This window comes from Tympanuchus pallidicinctus, unplaced genomic scaffold (genome assembly GCF_026119805.1).
Source record: "Tympanuchus pallidicinctus isolate F22 unplaced genomic scaffold, pur_lepc_1.0 scaffold8, whole genome shotgun sequence".
Taxonomy (NCBI): Eukaryota; Metazoa; Chordata; class Aves; order Galliformes; family Phasianidae; genus Tympanuchus; species Tympanuchus pallidicinctus.
The window spans coordinates 36,733,359-36,744,170 of record NW_026294802.1 but is presented as its reverse complement, the minus strand read 5'-3'; the positions used below and the strand labels follow the sequence as shown (position 1 = coordinate 36,744,170).

General features: G+C 41.2%; 1 protein-coding gene across 3 annotated transcripts in view; it reads left to right on the top strand.

Annotated features, from left to right (window-relative positions):
* Positions 1–967: 967 nt before the first annotated feature.
* Positions 968–10,812, top strand: part of IMMP2L (inner mitochondrial membrane peptidase subunit 2) — a 446,117-nt gene continuing 436,272 nt past the window's right edge. For all 3 annotated transcript variants that reach the window (XM_052667976.1, XM_052667977.1, XM_052667978.1), the window contains exon 1: positions 968–1,074. The gene's annotated coding sequence lies outside the window, so the exon portion shown is untranslated. The remainder of the gene's footprint in view (positions 1,075–10,812) is intronic.

Here is a 10,812-nt window from a genome sequence, read left to right as displayed (position 1 = left end):
AACCCTCCTGCTGCTCCATCCAGAGAACTGCATCCAGCTCCAGCGATCCCAGCACACAAAGGATGCAGAGTTGCAGCAGGTCCAGAGAGGGCCTTTGAGAATGAGCAGAGCATCTCTTCTATGAAGACAGGCTGAGGAAGCTGGACTTGTTCTGCCTGGGGAACAAAAGACTATGGAAACTCACTGCAGTATTTAAATGGAGCTTATGAACAGGGGGAAAACCAAATTTTTATACAGGCAGATAATGATAAAACAAGGAGGAATTGCTGTAGAATGAAAGACAGGAGATTTAGATTAGATGACAGAACAAAATACTCAGAGTGAGGCCCTGGCACAGCTGGCCAGAGAAGCTATGCTTGCCCCAACCCTGGAGGTCTTCAGTGCCAGGCTGGATGGGGCCCCACGCAGCACGAGCTGGTGGGTGGCAACCAGCTGATGGCAGGGGTGTTGGAATTGGATGATGCTGTGTGTGCTTATGAACCCTGAAGGGATTTTGTACCTCAAACATGCCCATTTTCTCCTGAATATATATGAACTGTTCTGAAAACCCTCCTGCTTCAGACCATGATGGCAGTTGCTGATAATAAAAAAGCCCTAAATGCTGGAGCGAAATCACAAGCCCTAACATAACCATTAGCGTTAGACAGAGGAAAACAGCTTTCATTTTGGAACAGACGACTGGAAGCTTGTGAAGTGGTAATACAGGATTGCTACACAAACTGCCAACACAGAGGAAAAAAAGAGGACGGGACTGCAAAACATGTCAGTTAACAGGACGCGAGCCGTCAGCCCGTGCTGGCTGCGGGGCAGAACGCCCGACATGCCCGAACGCCCCACAAACGCCCCGCAGCTCGGCGCCCGTCGCGCAGCACTGGGCGGGACGCCACCGCCATTACAGGGTGCGCGGCTCAGCTGCCTCCCGCCCCGGCGGGACCCGCGCCCTCCGCACGCAGCGCCTGGCGCCGCCGTGAGCCCACGTGACCGAGCCCGGCCGGGCAAGGGCGGCGAGGAGCCCCCAGCGGCTTGGCGGAGGCGCTCCGTTTTCCCCGTCGAGCGGAGCAGCGCCGCGAGAAGGTGAGCGGCGGCCGGGTGGGAGGCGGAGTGCAGCGACGTAAGCGCAGAGTCGGATTGACGGATGAACGGCGAGAAGGGGGGCGCGGGGACAAGAGGCCGACGGAGGAAGGGGCCGCCTCGGGCGGGCAGGCGCCACAGCCAGCGCAGCGCAGCTCAGCCCGCCTTCCGCTGCGCGCCGCCCCTCTGCTCCGCCCCTCGGGCGGCCGTTGGGCGGTGCGGGGCTGTGGCGCCACGGTTGGGCGGCAGCAGGAGGGGAGGGGGAAGGGTGGTGGCCCCGCTAGTTGCGGGAAATTTCTCCGTTGTCTTTTTCTCCTTAGCAGAAGTGGCAGAGCTAATGCTGCGAACTGTTGCTCACTGTGTACTCAGGTTTTCAGTGCTGATAAGTGGGAGCAGGAAGCTGTGGCTGTGTTGCGAAGTACACGTGTCAGCAGCGTTTGCTTGTGCTGCGGGTAATATGGAGGTTTGGCAATGACTTGCTGCTGGCTTCCCCACGTCACTGTGCACCTGATAATAGCAGTTCTCTCTTGATTGAGCGGCTTTCCCATTATCATATGTCCTGAACGTTTTGAGGGTAATTACTATCTTGGATTTTACTCTCTACTGTGGCATCACTTAAAACTGTAGGCTTTTCCATGTTTGGCGTTTCAGTTAGTTCTGCTTTGTAGAGGCCACAGTCCTTCCTGTATTTGGAGACTGAGCTCCTAGGCAGGTCTCCATGCTGTTCTTATCCTTTCTAAAGGAAATGAAGTACTTTGGAAGTCAGTGAAAAGTTTAGACAGAGAAACTGGAACAGAACACCAAGTAGGCTCTAACCTCATAATATTTTCTATTTAACCAATATTTGAATGGGATTTTTTTTTCTTATATTGCTTTTCCATTGAACCAAAATTAATTGTGTAGGTTGAAATACTGAAAAAATGAAGCTGGTGATCTAGGAAAGCTGCTTCACTTGTGTCCAGATTACTTTCTTATGCCTCAGTTTGCTTTTCTATTTTTTTTTTTTTTTTTCTGGTTCAGCATGGAAAAATATAGCAGTGAATTGCTAACGGAAGATAAATGGAAGAAAATATATCACAGGGATTTATATTATTTTTATATATATATATATATATATACACACACATACAGACATATGTATATATCTTTATATACATGTAATTTATATATATATAAATAAAATGATTTCTCTAAGAGACTTCAAATGATAACAAATCTATTTCCAATATGCAGTTTTGTAATTGAATGCACATGCATTTTGTAAAAATGTAACATAATAATGTTTTAATAACTACGACTGGGTGATTCCTATGAGTTACTCTTTTCTTTTACTTTCACAATTACAGATTCTTCTGTGTAACTTTTATTTGGTTACCAAAAGAAAGCTGTTCTCTGAATTGAGGGAAAGAACAATGCACATTGTGTTACAGTGGGTAGTAACATGCTCCTTGAGAGCAGTATTGTGGTGGAGAGTGGTTTTAAGATTCAAATAGGTTCCACAGACACAGCTGACATTTGAATGTTCAGATAAGTTGATTGCTGTGCTGCAGATCCTGACTCTGGAATACCTACCTGGAACTTATGCTATGCTTTTAGTTTAGTTTTAGTATGAGCAATAATGTTTTACATTATTGTTGTTAAATAACAAATCTGTATTTCACATGATCATGAGTGCATGATTTTATGGTCTTTTTGGACCAATTAAATTTATTGCACTTCTAGTTAGTGGCCCAAACTTCTATTTTTTTAATTAATTAATACTTTAACATTTTGAGAGTTTTTTTGGTCATCACAGAAAACTTCTCAAGAAGAAACAAAAATTTGGTCCTGTGTGTTGGAATTCTCTCTGTTGCAAATACATTTATTTTAACATTTTGGAAGAGAGTCACTGAAATTCTAGTGCCAAGTTCACTTTCAAAATGTATATTTTAGTGTTCATATTGTATTGTAAAGATTGGACATTCATTCATTCCTACGATGAACCTAAAACCAGGCGGTGTGGAATGGACATTCTTAGTTTTACAAAAGAGTGGCAATCTCTTGTTTGTTTGTTTTTTAACTGAAATATTTTAGTCTTTAAAGGTGAGAAATATGATTCTGTTTCATGTATCAAGGGGAAAAAAAACCACCAACTGCTGTTGCTTGGAATGTACACTGCAAGTAGAGTGCATCCAGAGAAGGGCCACAAAAATGATCCACAGAATGAAACACCTCTTGTATGAGGACTGCCTGAGAGAGCTGGGGCTGTTCAGCCTGGAGAAAGGATGTGAGGTGATCTTGTAGCGGCCTTTCAATATCTAAAGGGGAGCTACAAGAAAGAACAGGACAGACTCTTCAGCAAGATCTGTGGTGATGGAACAAGGGGAAATGGCTTCAAGCTCAGGAAGGAAAGATTTAGGTTAGATATAAGGAAAAAGTCTTTTTCGGTGAGGGTGGTGAGGCACTGGAACAGGTTACCTAGTGTTGTGGTTGATACCCCTTTGCTCATGACTTAGGAGGCGAAATTGAATCAGACTCTGGGCAACCTGATCTAGCTGTGATGTCCTTGCTCATTGCAGGGCAGTTGGACAAGATGGCCTTCTGAAGTCCCTTCCAACTACAAGGGTTCTGTGTTTCTATGAAGTCTTGAAGTGCTGGAGAAACCAGATGCTGATTTGTATGAACAATATACTGCTCTATCAAAGGGATTTAGTACTCTTTTAAACTGGTCTTTTCTTCAACTAGTATTTACAGACCTAGCTTCAAGGAGGAATGACCCAGTGGATAACCTTTCTCTGGCTTTGTGAATGTTTATAGTAGAAATAAATGAATGTGCAAGTGTCGAAAGAAAGAACCTTTTTACTTTACTTTTCTGTGCCTAGGCTCCAGAAGGCTTTTTCTGTTTGTTTTTTAGTAAAATGAATAATTACATACTCCTCAAAATGATTGGTTTTAGTTGAGGCTTTTTTTTTTTCCTTCTCAGAGCTGAGAAATTTATGTGGCAGTTGAACTTGTCACAAATCTGAGACTCGGAATCAATATGGTGGTGAATGGTTGTTGCTGAGTGTACTGGGTACCCTTGTAGAAAGTCCCACAGTGACCTCTAATGTTCAAGGATAAAACCTAAGTTGATAAAATAACAAATTATTTTTCAAGGGCACAGTTTTGTGTATTAGTTTGTACATTTAGTTTATTAACATCCCACAGGCAGGGTACGTATTTGGTCCATCAGACCTTAGTGCTCATAGAACTGGCTCTGAAGTACAAGTCTTCTTTTGTTTTGAAGAAGTAGGCACAAAGCTGCCTTTTTGGGAGTACTGCTTATTTTTGTAAAGTACACTGAAAATTGAAAATCTCTCTTGAATACTGAGATAGCTCTTGCTATTCTTCCTTTTAAAATTATTTATTCATGCCATATTTAATATTATTTATTGTTTTGTCCTTTTATACCCAATACGTACCTGCATGGTTTAAAGATTAGTAGCTTAGAAACTTGTGTTGTATATACACTCATTTGATTTTGCATTCATCTAGAATATACTTCTCCATTATGTACTAACCTTATTTGTTATTAATTCAGATGGAAAAATGTATGGAAGAGTTTCTTTTAAAGATATCCATGTTTTGAGTTGAATACTTTTATTCTTCTTTGTCTGCTTATTTGATGTTATATGAAAACTTTATTCCTTTTTGGTTAAAACTAAGAATCAGCTGTTTCGTTCCCTGGAGTTAGATTCATGAAAATCACAATTAACTGGAGTAAAGTTTTGTGGTACTTACTTTACATGCATTGAATCTTTACACCAAAAGGCAACACAGAACATTCAATTCATAAGCCTTTTGTTGTTCACTTAAGCATGTTTCAGAACTGAAGTAATCTGGTACTTTTCTTTCTGTGTGAATGTGAATGATTTTTAGTTTGTTTCAAGAGACAGAAACATGAATAAAAGCAATTATTTTTCAGATTAGAGCAACTGGTACACTGCCAGTCACCTGTAAGATAGTGCTTAAAGATTTTGCATTACATCTGAAGTTTGGATTGTCTGAAAAGATCTCATTTATAAAAATTACGTATTTGTCTTTCTATTGCATTGTCAATAGAGAAGCAATGATATTGCTGTTCTTTTTCTTGGTTACATAAAACAAAATCCTGAATATCTTGTCAGAACTGAGAGATGGCTGATTACTTCCCATTCTGAACTGTTTGTTACTTAAATTGCTGAGGGAATTTTTATCTACAGTTATATTTTCTTTTGCTTTTGCTTTGTATTTCAGGAGTAAAATGTCTTTGTGGAAATACAGAATTATTTGTGAAGGTAAAATTTATGTCTTTGATGTATGAAATTACTTTGTAAAAATAAGCTATTTACTTCCTTCCAAGTTTATGACTTGTGGTCTGAGTCTTTTTGTACGTTGGGTCGATCCTTGTGCTGGAATGTAGTATATAGGTCACTCTGAAAGTAATGCCTCCTATTTCACAGAGTCACAGAATTGTAGGCTTTGGAAGGGACCGCTAGGGTTCATAAAGTCCAATCCCCTGTTAAAGCAGGTTCCCTCTGGTAGGCTGACAGGAAGGCATTCCGGTGGGTTTTGACTGTCTCCAGACAAGGAGACTCTACAACTCTCCTGGGCAGCTTGTGCCAGTGCTCTGTCACCCTCACAGTAAAGAAGTTCTTTCTTGTATTCAGATGGAACTTCATGTGTTCCAGTTCTTGCCTGTTGGCCCTTGTCCTGTTGCTGCGTGCCACTGAGAAAAGCCTGGTCCCATCCATTTTACTCCCACACTTTAGATATTTATGAACAGTAATGAGATCCTTTCTCAGTCTTCTTCAGGCTGAAGAGTCACAGTTCTGTAAGCCTTCTCTTGTATAGGAGGTGCTCCAGGCCCCTCATCTTTGTGGCCTCTGCTGGACTCTCTATTGAAGATCCGTGTGAACTAGGACGCCCAGATGTTGACCCAGTGCTCTAGATGTGGCTGCACTGTGGCAGAGTAGAGCGGGAGGATCACCTTCCTTGACCTGCTGGCTACACAATTTGTAACATGCCCCAGGATACCATTGGCTTTCTTGGCCACAGAGGCGCACCAAGACCCCCAGGTCCTTCTCTCCAGAGTTCTTTTCCATCTGGTCAGCCTCTAACCTGTATGGGTATTCATGCATGCAGTTATTCCTTCACAGGTGCAGGACTCTGCACTTGCTCTTGTTGAATTTCATCAGGTTCCTTTCCTCCCAGTTCAACAGTCTGTCCAGATTTTGTTGAATGGCAGTGCAGCCTTCTGATGTGTCAGTCACTCCTCCCAGCTTTGTTTCATAAACATACTTGCTGATGATGCACTCAGTCCCTTCATCCAGGTCATTGATTCATGTTTATTTCCTTGGAAACTGCAACAAATACAAGAACACTATTTGATAGAGCAGATTCTCAGCTACAAAATACTTCAATAGTCCCCTCCATTACCTGCATTTTCACCATCTATGAACAATAGCCTGGATGCTAAAAATCTTTACTAGTGGGAGAGGTTCATTGTCACTGTCTCCCCTGCTGAAACACAGTACACACTGCCTCACTGTGCTCACATGCACTGTTAGGCAAGCATCAATGAATGTAACTAGATGCAGCATTTTCTGCATGGAGGAATTCATTTAGACACCATTACTTCATCTGCACTTCCATGTCAGACACCATTGTGTCAGACTGCCCCTCTGCTGCCATCTGTCACATGGCAACAAAATGTAATGGAATATTGGTGTGAAGGCTTAACCTGTACTACCATACCACCATTTGCATCTGATGTTATGGGTCAACATCATAGAACAGCTTTTTGTTTAAATGTGCTTTGTAAGCTGAGAGGACCTTCTGTTGATCTGGCTTTGTCTGATTCTGAAAGTTGAGTGTTATTATCTCCAAGATTACTAAGCCTGATCTTTACTGTTGTTTTTTAGTGTTGTGATATGCTGTAAAAGTTTCTTCATGTTTCATAGTGATGGGAACTATTACGTGAAAAACCTTATTGCTTTAATTGAAATTAGGGCATAAGTAAAGGGATTGTTGTGGATTTGAGGCTAAGAAAAGTCTGTTACGTACTTGGAAGAGGTGAAACAGCTAGACTGGGACAAAGCGGCCAATCTAGGAAAAATAGGACAGCGATGCATTTTACAGCATACATGTATAGCTATTGAAGATGCTGATGAGGTTAGAATTTGCTACTTGAGGATATAAACAGAATGGTAACTAAAGCAGAGCAATAGTGCTGCCTGAGGACATCTCTTGAGATCCTTCTCCTGACACTATAAGCTGTGTGTTTGCCAAGCTGTTTAACTGAGCCTGTTCTCTTATTTCCAGGCCTGCCCTGACTTGTGCGTGCTGGGGCTGTTAATCTCTAGGCATGTAACCTGAAGATAAAGGAAACTTTCTTTGCAATTGAAAGAAAACAGCTGAAACCTTTTTTTGGCTCCAGATGGATTTTAATGTCAGCTTTCCCTGGGTCTTAAATGCCTGTGTGAAAAGTTGAACATCACAATCTCTTCCAGGCTTGTTCTTGGAAGCTCAGAGTTGGCTGGCAAGTTCAGTTGAATAATGTCAGTGTGATACAAGTCTTCAGATCCTCTGTCGGTACTTCATACTGCTTAAAGGCCTCAAACAAAGATTTAAGTGCTTTTCTGTCCTATCTCTGTATTGTGTTTGGTGTCAGTCTGCAGTTAGGAGCTCACCTCCTCAGTTCAGTGGATATTTGAGTTTAGTTTCCTTTGTAGCCCTGGGGAAGAACCTTTTAGGTGCCAGGTTTCTGCTAGGCAGGAAGGTAACTGGAATTGAACTACTCTAAACATCTTTTTCTTTTGACTTGTAGATTTCGCTATTCTTAAAGTTCTGTTTTGGATACTGAACTATAATTATCATCTAAGTCTGGTGCTTATCACCAGATCATACCTGCTTGTACGCTTAGCACATTTTTTCTGTGGCTAACACTGTACCAAATAGGAATGCTAAACGACCAAATAGTCATCATTTCTCTAAGCTGTTGCATTTCCCACCTTGTAATAGAGCAATATTCTTTAATAACTGTCATGTCTGTGCCAAAGGAACAAAGGGAGATAATTTAAATGGTGAAGAAATACTGTGATGGAAACCTTCGTGTAGGGTATGAATATATTAATAGAATATAAATTTCACTTGTGTGGTGGAATAATACCGGGATTAGTTTCCTTTCAGTAAAGGATAAATGAAAACTCCTTCTGGAACTGGACAGTATTTTTAAATGAAAACTTTAGATGGGCTAATGTATCTTGATTCTTCTGTAACAGTCATCAGTATTTTGCTTGTGTACATCAGCCTGTACTTGGATAAGCGTATATGAATTAAATTAGTCTGCTATAAGGTCTGCATACTTGCCCCCTTACAAAATTATTGTAATGTAAAAGTTGGTGAAATGTGTGACAAGTGAGAAATGGGGGTCAGGTTGCTGGCACTATCGTTCTGGCCTTGTTTCATGAAAGACTTCAGAAAAGGCATGTGTGAAAAAGGTCAGGCAAATTCTGATACTGAGCAGCATTCATTACCGTGGTTAGACTAGATGCAGCCTTGTCATCAAATTGTACCACTCTTGCTTAAAACAAAAGCTCGTGTTTCTTGCTCAGTTTTATGTTTCATAGGATAGAGAGAAACAAGGTCACATCTTGGTATTTTGTTAATGAAGATTGCCTTGTTTTCAAGGCATTTATATGCCTGGATATATGATATTATTGGATTATAGAAGCAAACATGGCAAGGCTGACAGAAGAGTTGGTTATTTCAGTGAAACATTAAGTTACAACAGTGTATGTAGTATAGTTACTAGTTTCTTATCTAGATTAAATAGGACATTTCAAGCTAACAGTCTTGACTGGGTAGTTTTGCATACTGGTTGTAATTCCCTTCTTCTTGTTCCTTACACGCCTTCCTGTAGAAACACATCAGGGGCCAATTTCTTTCCTTTGTGGGTGACTGCTTATGCCTTGTTTTGCAGCTATTTTTCCTATCATACTTCCATAGGTAATTTTTAAGTACTTAGATTTGCAAATATATTGTAACCTGGGGCTTTCTGAATATTACTTGATGAGTTTCTGCAGGCTGTTTGATAAACATTGTCTTCTAATGTGCAGGCAAGTGTAAGAAAAATAAATATTTTATACATAGAGAGCTATCTAAATAGCATCTCTGCTCCATATGTTGTAGTACTCGCTAGAGGCTCATTATAATCCCTGGACCTTTTGTGCAGCAAATACTTCAGTATAGATAATGCTGTGCTCCATCTGCCTTAATCTCTGGGCTGCACAATATGAAATTCTTAATGCTTTGACCTGCTGTATGCTGGCATTTTTGATCTTGGATTTTTTTTTGTCCATGTTGCAATTTCAAACAAGTTTTCAAGGTTGCTGCATTGGAGTTTGTCAGCTCTACTGAACAATACTTTCTTGTTTGTTGTCTTTTATTCCTAAAATAACTGTAATTTATAAATGATGTCAACTGTATTCATCTCTAAATTTATTTCTGTGTTTTGTTTTGCTTGTTTTTCTCACATCATTTCTTGAGTGCTGGGATTTGTTTTATTCAAGGTGTCGCTCACTGGGCAGAGATAAGGAAATATGTGTTGATGAACTATTTAGAGTCCTTCATTAATTTTCTTAGAAAAGAATCCTTTGCTTGCTCTGTTGACATACATTTACATTTTTTAAGTCTTCCATACTGGAGAGTTCATTGAGTACTATTAGACATCAGTATTTCACAGACATACCTCTTACCTTTGTGATAAGAACTTTTTATTGTATGGACAGATTTATTTATTTTTAAGTAGTTTTTAAGCTATTAAAATGTGTGTGTTTATGTTTATGATCTTTTGACGGGAAGGGCTTTTGGAGTAGGATAATCTACAGGACTGCTCCATCTGTGTCGGGAAGATCTGCGCTCTCCTGTGGGAAGTCAGGAGACTTCTAGAATGTTGTGCATGAGTGGAAATGAAGGGTTTATCTATGTGTGCACAGAACATAAAATAGGAGGTTTGATCAGTTGTGTCGTATAGAGGAATGAAAATTAAAGGGCAAGTAGAGAATCCCTTCCCTACAATAGCTCTTGGATATCAGGTTAAACTTTTTTACGGAAAGGGTGGTTAAGCACTGGAATAGGCTCCTCAGGGAAGTGGTTGAGTCACCATCCCTGGATGTGTTTAAAAACTGTTTGGATGTGGTGCTCAGGGACATGATTTAGTGGAGAATACACAGAATTGTAGGGGTTGGAAGGGACCTCCAGAGATCATCGAGTCCAACCCCCCCGCCAAAGCAGGTTCCCTACAGCAGGTCGCACAGGTCGGCATCCAGGCAGCTCTTGAACATCTCCAGAGAAGGAGACTCCACGACCTCCCAGGGCAGCCTGTTCCAGTGCTCCGTCACCTCACTGTAAAGAAGTTCTTGTGCACATTCAAGCAGAACTTCCTAAGCTGCAGCTTATGTCCATTTCCCCTTGTCCTGTCTCCACGTACCACTGAAAAGAAACTGGCCTCACCACTATGGCCCCCACACCTCAGATATTTATAAACCTAGATTAGATGCCCTCTCAGTCGTCTTTTCTCAAGGCTGAACAGACCCAGTTCACTCAGCCTTTCTTCATAGGAGAGATGCTCCAGGCCCTTCACCATCTTTGTGGCCCTCCACTGGATTCTTTCCAAGAGATCCCTGTCTTTTTTGTACTGGGGAGCCCAGAACTGGATGCAGTACTCCAGATGAGGCCTCA